The sequence below is a fragment of the Rhinoderma darwinii genome, unplaced genomic scaffold, assembly GCF_050947455.1.
Source record: "Rhinoderma darwinii isolate aRhiDar2 unplaced genomic scaffold, aRhiDar2.hap1 Scaffold_433, whole genome shotgun sequence".
Taxonomy (NCBI): Eukaryota; Metazoa; Chordata; class Amphibia; order Anura; family Rhinodermatidae; genus Rhinoderma; species Rhinoderma darwinii.
This window is the reverse complement of record NW_027463836.1, coordinates 41423-55277: the sequence shown is the minus strand read 5'-3', so window position 1 is coordinate 55277 and position 13855 is coordinate 41423. Positions and strand designations below refer to the sequence as shown.

At 46.9% G+C, this 13855-nt stretch overlaps 1 long non-coding RNA gene across 1 annotated transcript in view; it reads left to right on the top strand.

Annotated features, from left to right (window-relative positions):
• LOC142712967 (uncharacterized) overlaps positions 1-13855 on the top strand; it is a 31328-nt gene that overhangs the window by 6527 nt on the left and 10946 nt on the right. The window contains exon 2 of the long non-coding RNA XR_012870140.1: positions 4684-4730. This is a non-coding gene — a long non-coding RNA (uncharacterized LOC142712967). The remainder of the gene's footprint in view (positions 1-4683; positions 4731-13855) is intronic.

Below are 13855 nucleotides of genomic sequence, written 5' to 3'. Positions count from 1 at the left end.
TAACTCACGACATGTTCTATATTCCGGCGTTTTTCGCGCATCACGCACCCATTGAAGTCAATGGGCGCGTGAAAACCACGCATTGCCGCACGGAAGCACCTCCGTGCGAACTGGCTGTTTTGCACAACAGCTGTCAAAAGGATGAATGTAAACAGAAAAGCACCACGTGCTTTTCTGTTTACAAACATCCAAATGGCGTGTCATAATGATGGCGGCTGCGCAAAAACCACGCATATGACGCTGCCTCACGGAGCAGGTAAGTGGCTTTTGCGCAGGCAAAATGCCACGTGTTTTGCCTGCGCAAAAACGCCACGTTGGTCTGAATCAGGCCTTCTACACATTTTTAGGCAAGTTAGTTCAGACATTGATGGGAACTCCGCTGCGGACGATAGGCAGCGGTGCAGAAATTTCAGGCCGCAGCATGCACTGTCTGTTGCGGAGAAGTGGAATGGCACAAAGTATTTCAGCCTTTGCAATGCAAAAACCGAAATCAGTGGCAGGTCCGCTGTGTTTTCTGCAACGTCTGAATTACCTGTCAAAACGGCAAATATTGGTGCAGATTCGTTGCGTACTTTCCCCTAAGTCTGCAACAACATTTGAAGCATAAAAACTCTGCCACGTCTGAACGTGCCCTAATAATAACAGCCAGCGCTGTGGCCACCACAGTATTAGCGATGGTCCGCTACTGGATGTTACGCAGGTATGCTATTCCCAGTGCCCCTGGTGGCGGAGGGTAACAGGGTCATAGTGATGGTTAGTGTTCGTCCAGCCCCGTCTTATGCCTCATGCACACTTGCGTGTAAGATTGACGCCCGTGAGAAACGCGTATGAATGGGGTCAGTTTGTGTGCGTTCTGCATCAGTGTGCTTAGCAAGTGGCATGCGTTATTCACGCACTCAGAAAGGCCATTTTTTTGTTACAACAAATTGCAGCATAAATAACGCAGCAAACACGCTTGTTTGGTTCATGGTTTTCACGCATGCATCTACTTTAATGTGAGTGTAGGTGCATGATAACGCGCCAATAGAGGACATGCAGTATGTTTCACGCAGCGGACTCTCGCTGCGTGAAAACGGCCCCATTGAAATAAATGGGTCGCGTGTGCTATGCGTGGTTTCGACGATCAGCACACGGACGAGATTCACCCTGGTGTGAATGGGGCCTTAGGCACGATTTACACAAGTGTGAATCACGTCCGTGTGCTGTGCTTTGAAAAAACGCACGACACACGCGACCCATTTATTTCAATGGGGCCGTTGACACATGCGTGACTTTTCACGCAGCGAGAGTCCGCTGCGTGAAACATACTGCATGTCCTCTATTGGTGCGTTATCATGCACCTACACTCACATTGAAGTCAATGCATGCGTGAAAACCACGCACCGCACACGTGTTTGGTGCGTGATTTACACAGCAATTTGTTGTAAAAAAGAAGAAAAAAATTGGCTGGCTTTGTGAGTGCGTGAATAACACATGACAATCGAAAAGCACACTGATGCATAAGGGCGGATTTACACCAGCGTGTGCGTTTTGCGCACACAAATACGGTGGCGTTTTGCGTGCACAAAATGCACTTGACCGCTCCGTGTCATGTTCATACGGATGCACGGGTGCGGTTTTCGCGCAGCCGTCATCATTATGACACTCCGTTTGGATGTTTGTAGCACGCGGTGCTTTTCTGTTTACATTCATTATTTTACTGCTGTTGCGCGAATTACGCGCGTCACACGGAAGTGCTTCCATGGGGTGCGCCTGATTTTCACGCACCTATTGACTTCAATGGGTGCGTGCTGCTCGAAAAACGCAGAAATATAGAACATGTCGCGAGTTTTACGCAGCGGACTCATGCTGCGTAAAATTCACGGACTGTCTGCACTGCCCCATAGACTAGCATAGGTCCGTGCCACAAGCGTGAAAAGCACGCGGGTTGCACGGACGTATAGCACGTTCGTGTTAATCCGCCCTAACGCACACACACGGATGGGATTGACGCAAGTTTTTCACACGCGGAAAATACACGCGCGAGTGTGCATGAAGCCTTACTAATGGACGCTGTTAGACAGTGGCCATTAATAATGCACTAGTAATACATTTTTAAATAAATGAGAAGGACATAGAAAAAATATTGTAATAAAATAACACACACAACACTGGTTAACGATTTTATTACAAATAAAAAAGGTGTCATTGAAGTAGTCCTTGAACTTGATGTAGTACCAAGGACCCAACCTGTAAAAAACACCTAATAACTAAGAAAAAAAAAAAGAGGGATGCTTAGATACACTGCTCATGTGTGATACTGTTAGACCATGTATCTAAGCCTACCACAAGGTAGCCTTAGTAACATTACCCAAGCAGACAGTGTCACACATGGGCCATGTATCTAAGAATACCACATGTTAGGCTTAGATACAGGACCCCAAAACACTAATCTTAGGGTATGTTCACACGGCAGCGCCCGTAACGGCCGAAATTAAGGGGCTGTTTTCAGGAGAAAACAGCCCCGTCATTTCAGCCGTAACGGCATGTGCAGGCGCTTGAACGCCGCGTCCATTACGGACGTAACTGTAGCTGGTTTTCCATGTAGTCCATGGAAAACGGCTCCATTTACGTCTGAAGAAGTGACATGACACTTCTTTGGCGCGGGCGTCTATTTACGCGTCGTCTTTTGACAGCGACGCGTAAATATACGCCTCGTGTGAACAGACAAACGTCAGCCCATTGCTTTCAATGGGCAGATGTTTGCCAACGCTTTCAAGCCGTAATTTCTGACGTAATTCGGGGGTTAATACGCCCGAATTACGTCCGTAAATAGGCCGTGTGAACATACCCTTATACAGGAATAAAAAGAATGTCATCTGGGGTCCAGTATCTAAGCCTACATTGTGTTAGGCTTAGATACAGGCTCCATGTGTGACACTGTTAGTTAGACCCTGTATCTAAGCCTAACAATGTAGGCTTAGATACAGGACCCCAGAAGATCTTATCCAGTTCAGGACCGGGCTATTTTGAGACTTCAGGACCAGACACCGTTTAGCCCTTTTTAGCACGTGTTAGTTAAATGGCTATAACGTTTTTATTTGTTGGGCTAATGACGTTATTTTTGCGACGTTTTTTCCGTAGACAATGGAGGTTTATTTTTTTATCGTTTTTATACACACCTTTTTGCCATTTTAGAATTTTCATTCATAAAGTTTGAAAATAATAGTAAAAAAAAAAGCTTTTTTACGTTTCAGCTTTTTTTTTTTTTGGTAATAACATAGTTTTACCCTAAAATAGACCTTTTTTTTGTGATCGTCATTGTCTACCGTAAATTTTAATATATTATATGTCTATATTAGGGTAATTGGGTCAGCGCTAGCGTTACAACAATGATTGGCGGGGGGGAACAGTATTTTTTTGGGGTGGGTATTTTATGTGTATTTATTATTTAAATTTTTTTGTACTTTACTATTTTTTTATTATTATGGTCTGTCCCTCAAAGGTCAAAAAAGACCTTTATATATTTTTTTTCTTTCTTTTACACCATCTTTTCCACTGTAACTGGAGTTGCACAACAGCCCCAGTTACAGGGGAAATCAGCCCTCTCATAGTGACGATTGTCACTAACTGGGCTGTGCTGGTAAGACCCAGCAGCAGTCTGTCACTAACGGCACCCGGCGATCATGTGACCAGTCACATGATCACCGGGAGGAATAGAGACAGCGCCGCTGCTGCTGCTGTCTCTATTCCTATACACAGCGTTCATTGAAACACCACACACACTAACAATGCCCCCTGTAGATAGTGCCAGTGACAATGCCCCCTGTAGATAGCGCCAGTCACAATGCCCTCTGTAAATAATGACCGTCACAATAACCTCTGTGGATAGCACCAGTCACAATACCCTCTGTAAATAGTGCCAGTCACACTGCCCCCTGTAGATCGCGCCAGTCAAAATGCCCCCTGTAGATATTGCCCAGTGTAAATAGAGTGCCCTGTAGATATTGCCCCAATGCTGCCCACAGAAAAAAAAGCCAGTGCAATAGTAATCGGTTGTATCTGCATCCTAAGGACACGGATACAATTGGGTAAAAAGTCCTGTTTCACCCCGGTTCTCTGAACCAGCTGTAATTTTAACAACCAGTTCGGGAAAACCGGGGCGAACTGGTCCCCCTTCAGCCTCGGGACCTGGGCAAGTGCCCACATTGCCCTCATTGTAATCCGCTCCTGCATATATGGCTCTGACACTTCTCGGCATCCACTATGTATGAGCGGCGCTGAAATGATGATGAGATGGAGGGGAGAAGAAGAGCGGTGAGGTGAGTATGTGTTTTTTTATGTTATGGGAGACGTGGGAGGGATGCTATGGTGCATGGTGTGGTCATTGCTGCACAATTTTACCGCACGGCCCAGCAGAAAAATGCAACACATTTATTAAAATGCTTTTGCCTCTTAATAAATGTGTCGCACTTTACGTTCAATTTTTTTTCTATTAAGACTGTGTATAAAACAGCAGTGTTAATAAATTGCCCCCTTTATGATTAGTATCAGCGACTGGTAAGTATCCGGATAGATTGTAGTTGTAGGATCACACGCTGCAGTAACATCTTATTTCATGGATTTCTTACAGACATCGGCGTTATATAGAAATCGATAGCATTTACCAGGAATGTATTCTCACACCTCCTTCTTCTTTTTCAGGTGTCTATTTCCAAGTTCAGAGAATCAAGATGGTGAATGCTCCACAGGTCGGTTCACACGGAAACCGCAACGGAATCAGTGCCAAAAAAATGCCCCAAATCACTTTCCTGGAGCGGTTTCCGCCTCTGACCCCTCATTGAAATCAATGGGTGGCAGAAAAAAACGCGGAACTGATTAATTTGATTAATTTATAGGACTTTGTGGCTGGCGTTGGAGCCGTTTAGGTATTGTAATTGTCATGGGGCAGTTGGGTAAAGGTATGTTTTTAGTCTTGTGTGAGGCTGATAAAGTGTAACTAAACTTTTAACATATCAAAGTGACATAGCAGAAGTTTTGATCAGTGGGGGTCTCAGCACTGAGACCCCCCCCCCCCCGACTGCTACAGTGAAGCGGCAGAAGCTCTTGGGTGAGTGCTGTGCCGCATGGTTTCTGATTGGCTTTCCACGGAAAACTGAGTGAGCGTTGTACGGACTAAATGTAAACTCTGAGTCTGTACACCGTTTGCTCAACTTTCCGAGGGAAGACGATCAGAAACAAAGCAGTACATCGCTCACCCTGCCGCTTCTGCTGCTTCATTTTAGCAATAAGTGGGGGTCTCAGTGCTAGGACTCCCACCGATCAAAACTTCTGACATGTCACTATGTTTAGTAACAATTTAAGGCCCCATGCACATGACTGTAAAAAAACAGAACCGCCTGGTTCTATTGGCCGCAGAAACCTTTCCGTATCGCTACGGATAGCTGTCTGTGCCGTAGAACCGTGCCGTGAATTATGGAGCATGTCCTACTTTTCGTTTTTTATGGGCCGTGCTCCCATACTTTGTATGAGAGCACGGCCCGAAACTGTGGCCCGCGGCCATCGGCAGCTGGCCGTGCCCACAATCACAGGCCGTGATTATGGGCACAGCCGTGAAGAATGGGGCCGAAATGTTGATAAAATTCCTATAGAAAGTATTATGACTAAGTAAAGTAGCTGTGATAGAAATAATTCATACAGTTCTGGTAATAAAGTGATTTTGAGTTGGATTTCCCCGGTCAGATGCGGTTTGGTTGCTGTTTGCAGAAGAGTTTTCTTCTGGAGTTCTTGTTCTTGGAGGATATTCTTGAGGACGTTTGGACGTTCTAACAGTCAGTTGTCTACCTCTGGCCATAGAGTAGTGTTTCATCTCTTACAGACGAGTGTGCAGCTTAAAGGGGTTTTTCCATCTTAGACATTTATGGCGGGTCCAGCTCTGATGTATGCCATAAATGTCTAAGATGGGAAGAACTCCTATAAAATGCTCCATTTGTGGCAGGGTAAGGAAGGACATTCTACTTGCCGTCAGATCCACCAAATTAAAGGTAGCGATGAATGGGGTGATAAATGTTGCAGCCAGACGCCCCTTACATCCCGGCTAGTAACAAGATATCATCATTATTTGAGGTGTTCCTGATGTAGAAATCCCTATGTGTAATGACAATGACGTTATCGAGCCCAGTATATTTTGTTTGTCAGTATGTTACACAATCTTTCTGGTTATCAGCAGTGTCCATGAAAGTCTCCCCTGAAATAAGGCTCATTTTTGTAGGGTTTGTGTGGGCAGGGTTTTAATATTTTTCCTGTGAATGGCGCAGTTTAGTTGACGCGTCTCCTTTTCTTTTCCTCTCTAGTGATTTGGCCAGAAGTCACAAGTCAGTGTCCGGCTATTTTCACTACTAGTGATATCACTTTGTGTCATAACTTGGCGCATGTGAGGTCTCTATTGAATGTGTAATATTTTTCCTGATAATGATATCAGATATTTGGTGTCCTCTCTAGGCCACACTTAGGCCCATGTTATAAATGAGATGTAAATGGTCCACTGAATAGATTGTAGAATGGTTTTCTGTTATACAGATGTGAAGGAGAGCGCTATTTCTTCTAGACATCTGATCTTTGGTGTGATTGGTGAATAATTTAGGGGCTGTGGTCAGAGACAATTCCATGATACTTGTGGCTTATAGTCAGTGTGGGGTGGTCGGTGCGACCTCTTGGATAGGAAGACTTGAGGTGGGATCTCTAGTTTGGCTCCGCAGAATGTACCCCAGAACGGATTTAATTGCCCCTTAAAAATGATTTGAGCTTTATGAGAAACCAGGCACACTAACATCTCTTTACTGATCCAGTACATCTATAGCATATACCAGGAACGTATTATAGCACCTCTTTCTTTTCTAGATGTCTATAAGTGAAGAGAAGCAAAATTTAGAATCCTCCAGTCAGCGGCAATGGAGGAATCAGAGGACTGGTAATTAATATTATTATTAATTACTGATAATTATCAGGCTGGTTTCTAGCTCTGGATTACTCAGAGGTGTAATTCCCAAGTGACGGCTAAGATTTGAACAGCGAAGCTACTGCAGTCCTAGTACTTGTAGCAGACGCTGAAATAGTAAATTAGAATCACTCGGAAACAACCGCCGGTTCCCGGGTGCATACCGTCTTCTACAGCGATGTGACTGCGCATGAGCAGTAGCGCACGCTGAAATACAGGTTTAGAATAAGCACTTGGGAACAGTCGCCGGTTCCCGGGTACATACCGTCTTCTACAGCGATGTGACTGCGCATGAGCAGTAGCGCACGCTGAAATACAGGTTTAGAATAAGCACTTGGGAACAGTCGCCGGTTCCCGGGTACATACAGTCTTCTACAGCGATGTGACTGCGCATGAGCAGTAGCGCACGCTGAGATACAGGTTTAGAATAAGCACTTGGGAACAGTCGCCAGTTCCCGGGTACATACCGTCTTCTACAGCGATGTGACTGCGCATGAGCAGTAGCGCACGCTGAAATACAGGTTTAGAATAAGCACTTGGGAACAGTCGCCGGTTCCCGGGTACATACAGTCTTCTACAGCGATGTGACTGAGCATGAGCAGTAGCGCATGCTGAAATACAGGTTTAGAATAAGCACTTGGGAACAGTCGCCGGTTCCCGGGTACATACAGTCTTCTACAGCGATGTGACTGCGCATGAGCAGTAGCGCACGCTGAAATACAGGTTTAGAATAAGCACTTGGGAACAGTCGCCGGTTCCCGGGTACATACAGTCTTCTACAGCCATGTGACTGCGCATGAGCAGTAGCGCACGCTGAAATACAGGTTTAGAATAAGCACATGGGAACAGTCGCTGGTTCCCGGGTACATACAGTCTTCTACAGCGATGTGACTGCGCATGAGCAGTAGCGCACACTGAAATACAGGTTTAGAATAAGCACTTGGGAACAGTCGCCGGTTCCCGGGTACATACAGTCTTCTACAGCGATGTGACTGCACATGTGCAGTAGCGCACGCTGAAATACAGGTTTAGAATAAGCACTTGGGAACAGTCGCCAGTTCCCGGGTACATACAGTCCTCTACAGCGATGTGACTGCGCATGAGCAGTAGCGCACACTGAAATACAGGTTTAGAATAAGCACTTGGGAACAGTCGCCGGTTCCCGGGTACATACAGTCTTCTACAGCGATGTGACTGCACATGAGCAGTAGCGCACGCTGAAATACAGGTTTAGAATAAGCACTTGGGAACAGTCGCCAGTTCCCGGGTACATACCGTCCTCTACAGCGATGTGACTGCGCATGAGCAGTAGCACATGCTGAAATACAGGTTTAGAATAAGCACTTGGGAACAGTCGCCAGTTCCCGGGTACATACAGTCTTCTACAGCGATGTGACTGCGCATGAGCAGTAGCACATGCTGAAATACAGGTTTAGAATAAGCACTTGGGAACAGTCGCCAGTTCCCGGGTACATACCGTCCTCTACAGCGATGTGACTGCGCATGAGCAGTAGCGCATGCTGAAATACAGGTTTAGAATAAGCAGTTGGGAACAGTCGCCGGTTCCCGGGTACATACAGTCTTCTACAGCGATGTGACTGCGCATGAGCAGTAGCGCACGCTGAAATACAGGTTTAGAATAAGCACTTGGGAACAGTCGCCGGTTCCCGGGTGCATACCGTCTTCTACAGCGATGTGACTGCGCATGAGCAGTAGCGCACGCTGAAATACAGGTTTAGAATAAGCACTTGGGAACAGTCGCCGGTTCCCGGGTACATACCGTCCTCTACAGCGATGTGACTGCACATGAGCAGTAGCGCACGCTGAAATACAGGTTTAGAATAAGCACTTGGGAACAGTCGCCAGTTCCCGGGTACATACCGTCTTCTACAGCGATGTGACTGCGCATGAGCAGTAGCGCACGCTGAAATACAGGTTTAGAATAAGCACTTGGGAACAGTCGCCGGTTCCCGGGTGCATACCGTCTTCTACAGCGATGTGACTGCGCATGAGCAGTAGCGCACGCTGAAATACAGGTTTAGAATAAGCACTTGGGAACAGTCGCCGGTTCCCGGGTACATACCGTCCTCTACAGCGATGTGACTGCACATGAGCAGTAGCGCACGCTGAAATACAGGTTTAGAATAAGCACTTGGGAACAGTCGCCGGTTCCCGGGTACATACCGTTCTCTACAGCGATGTGACTGCACATGAGCAGTAGCGCACGCTGAAATACAGGTTTAGAATAAGCACTTGGGAACAGTCGCCGGTTCCCGGGTACATACCGTCCTCTACAGCGATGTGACTGCGCATGAGCAGTAGCGCATGCTGAAATACAGGTTTAGAATAAGCACTTGGGAACAGTCGCCGGTTCCTGGGTACATACAGTCCTCTACAGCGATGTGACTGCGCATGAGCAGTAGCGCACGCTGAAATACAGGTTTAGAATAAGCACTTGGGAACAGTCGCCGGTTCCCGGGTACATACAGTCTTCTACAGCGATGTGACTGCGCATGAGCAGTAGCGCACGCTGAAATACAGGTTTAGAATAAGCACTTGGGAACAGTCGCCGGTTCCCGGGTACATACAGTCCTCTACAGCGATGTGACTGCGTATGAGCAGTAGCACATGCTGAAATACAGGTTTAGAGTAAGCACATGGGAACAGTCGCCGGTTCCCGGGTACATACAGTCTTCTACAGCGATGTGACTGCACATGAGCAGTAGCGCACGCTGAAATACAGGTTTAGAATAAGCACTTGGGAACAGTCGCCGGTTCCCGGGTACATACCGTTCTCTACAGCGATGTGACTGCGCATGAGCAGTAGCGCACGCTGAAATACAGGTTTAGAATAAGCACTTGGGAACAGTCGCCGGTTCCCGGGTACATACAGTCTTCTACAGCGATGTGACTGCGCATGAGCAGTAGCACATGCTGAAATACAGGTTTAGAATAAGCACTTGGGAACAGTCGCCGGTTCCTGGGTACATACAGTCTTCTACAGCGATGTGACTGCACATGTGCAGTAGCACATGCTGAAATACAGGTTTAGAATAAGCACTTGGGAACAGTCGCCGGTTCCCGGGTACATACAGTCTTCTACAGCCATGTGACTGCGCATGAGCAGTAGCGCACGCTGAAATACAGGTTTAGAATAAGCACTTGGGAACAGTCGCCGGTTCCCGGGTACATACCGTCCTCTACAGCGATGTGACTGCACATGAGCAGTAGCGCACGCTGAAATACAGGTTTAGAATAAGCACTTGGGAACAGTCGCCGGTTCCCGGGTACATACAGTCTTCTACAGCGATGTGACTGCGCATGAGCAGTAGCGCACGCTGAAATACAGGTTTAGAATAAGCACTTGGGAACAGTCGCCGGTTCCCGGGTACATACAGTCCTCTACAGCGATGTGACTGCGTATGAGCAGTAGCACATGCTGAAATACAGGTTTAGAGTAAGCACATGGGAACAGTCGCCGGTTCCCGGGTACATACAGTCTTCTACAGCGATGTGACTGCACATGAGCAGTAGCGCACGCTGAAATACAGGTTTAGAATAAGCACTTGGGAACAGTCGCCGGTTCCCGGGTACATACCGTTCTCTACAGCGATGTGACTGCGCATGAGCAGTAGCGCACGCTGAAATACAGGTTTAGAATAAGCACTTGGGAACAGTCGCCGGTTCCCGGGTACATACAGTCTTCTACAGCGATGTGACTGCGCATGAGCAGTAGCACATGCTGAAATACAGGTTTAGAATAAGCACTTGGGAACAGTCGCCGGTTCCTGGGTACATACAGTCTTCTACAGCGATGTGACTGCACATGTGCAGTAGCACATGCTGAAATACAGGTTTAGAATAAGCACTTGGGAACAGTCGCCGGTTCCCGGGTACATACAGTCTTCTACAGCCATGTGACTGCGCATGAGCAGTAGCGCACGCTGAAATACAGGTTTAGAATAAGCACTTGGGAACAGTCGCCGGTTCCCGGGTACATACCGTCCTCTACAGCGATGTGACTGCACATGAGCAGTAGCGCACGCTGAAATACAGGTTTAGAATAAGCACTTGGGAACAGTCGCCGGTTCCCGGGTACACACAGTCTTCTACAGCGATGTGACTGCGCATGAGCAGTAGCACATGCTGAAATACAGGTTTAGAATAAGCACTTGGGAACAGTCGCCGGTTCCCGGGTACATACAGTCCTCTACAGCGATGTGACTGCGCATGAGCAGTATTGCACGCTGAAATACAGGTTTAGAATAAGCACTTGGGAACAGTCGCCGGTTCCCGGGTACACACAGTCTTCTACAGCGATGTGACTGCGCATGAGCAGTAGCACATGCTGAAATACAGGTTTAGAATAAGCACTTGGGAACAGTCGCCGGTTCCCGGGTACATACCGTCCTCTACAGCGATGTGACTGTGCATGTGCAGTAGCGCACGCTGAAATACAGGTTTAGAATAAGCACTTGGGAACAGTCGCCAGTTCCCGGGTACATACAGTCTTCTACAGCGATGTGACTGCGCATGAGCAGTAGCACATGCTGAAATACAGGTTTAGAATAAGCACTTGGGAACAGTCGCCGGTTCCCGGGTACATACAGTCTTTTACAGCGATGTGACTGCGCATGAGCAGTAGCACACGCTGAAATACAGGTTTAGAATAAGCACTTGGGAACAGTCGCCAGTTCCCGGGTACATACCGTCCTCTACAGCGATGTGACTGCGCATGTGCAGCAGCGCACGCTGAAATACAGGTTTAGAATAAGCAATTGGGAACAGTCGCCGGTTCCCGAGTACATACAGTCTTCTACAGCGATGTGACTGCGCATGAGCAGTAGCGCACGCTGAAATACAGGTTTAGAATAAGCACTTGGGAACAGTCGCCGGTTCCCGGGTACATACCGTCTTCTACAGCGATGTGACTGCGCATGAGCAGTAGCGCACGCTGAAATACAGGTTTAGAATAAGCACTTGGGAACAGTCGCCGGTTCCTGGGTACATACAGTCTTGCTGAAATGCAAGTTTAGCAGAAGCACTCGGGAACAGTTGCCAGTTCCCGAGTGCAGGCGGGGACTTGGGCAGCGCTACTGTTGTGCATGCGCAGTTGCAGCTACAGGCTGGTAGTCACACCAAGCACTCGGGAATAATTGGATGTTCCGGAGTGAAAACGAAATAAAGCGTGTTCATGAGAACATTGAAAGCGACCACAAAGCCATACTATGGTCGGGATGTGTCTTTTCCCGACCATAGCCAGAGGAATGGGTTATGGTCGGATCCAAGGGCAACCAGTAACACAACAAAACTTCTGCAACAAAGGCGTTGAGTACATAATGGCATGGCTTTATAAGCATTCACACATGGCAGATCTGGGAGCCTTGTTTAGGCCCCCGGTTGCCATGGCACCTATCAGAAACCTGCGATTGCGCTGATGGTGACAGAAGAAGCCCCCGCCATCTGTTTACCCACGTAGATGCCCCACTATTGACCACAGCAACTGAGGGGTAACGTGCCGGGATCTACGCTATTTCCCGCACCATCCAAGTACTGTACATTTACGGTACTTTGTGCTAACTGCATGGCACTGTATATGTATGTCACCCAGTGGTTAAATGACAGAAAGCTGACATCAGTACCTTGAATTTCTAGGTTTTTAGGATTTGCGTCTGTAAGTAAATAAACCGTATGCAACCCCAATGGCAGCCTCTATCTGTGGTGCACAGTTGGGTAAACGTTCTTTTGGCACTTGCCCCCTCCCCACCTAGTGCTGCACATGGAATAATACAAGACGTTTTTGGGCATGTGCAGTAGCCTGGGGCTGCTCTGCTTGTATGTACCAAGATTATGAAGCAAGCGGGCCTGGGACATTTCACCCATCTGCCCTTAACAACAACCCACCCCCAAATCTGGAACTTCTACAGAGCAGAGAGTAAGCCGGAGGGCATGAATAGCAGAAACAGTGAGGAAAATCCTGACCTAGAAGTGATCCAATTGTAGCAAACTATCAGCTGCGAGAAATATCAGGCATGTTCCTGAATATAAACAAGAATATTCCCATTCACTGACCCCAAACAGATATCTTAAAAATGCTGAGGAATTAGTAAGTTGCCGAACTTTTCATTATACGAAATTTAAGCATCTAGTTACATGAAACCGGAAAATCCCTATTATATTGCCATTTTATAGAGATCAGTGGTAAAATAGTGGCCACTCGGGGGCACAAATATGGATAACCAGGCCTGTACCTCTAGTTGTGCCTGTGACCATGCATCACCCCCATCTTATTATTAAGGACCATGAAGTGTTTGAGCTTCTACATGGACCTAACAAGCGATCTGCTGGAGTCCCTTATCTACACATATTCAGGGCGGAGGTGCCTTGCTGGGGGCTCCACTACATAAATATCCTGCAGACTGTCCGGAAACAAAATGTACTTCTCAGTCGTGTGTATATATGTATGGAGCATGTCCTCACTGTATATACTGTACTCCCTCCTTACTGTCCTCATATATACTGTATATAATGTACTGTTCAGTTATATGTATATATGTATGGAGCATGTCCTCACTGTATATACTGTACTCCCTCCTTACTGTCCTCATATATACTGTATATAATGTACTGTTCAGTTATATGTATATATAGGATGTGTCCTCACTGTATATACTGTACTCCCTTTTTACTGTCCTCATATATACTGTATATAATGTACTGTTCAGTTATATGTATATATGGGACGTGTCCTCACTGTATATACTGTACTCCCTCTTTACTGTCCTCATATATACTGTATATAATGTACTGTTCACTTATATGTATGTATGGGACGTGTCCTCACTGTATATACTGTACTCCCTCTTTACTGTCCTCATA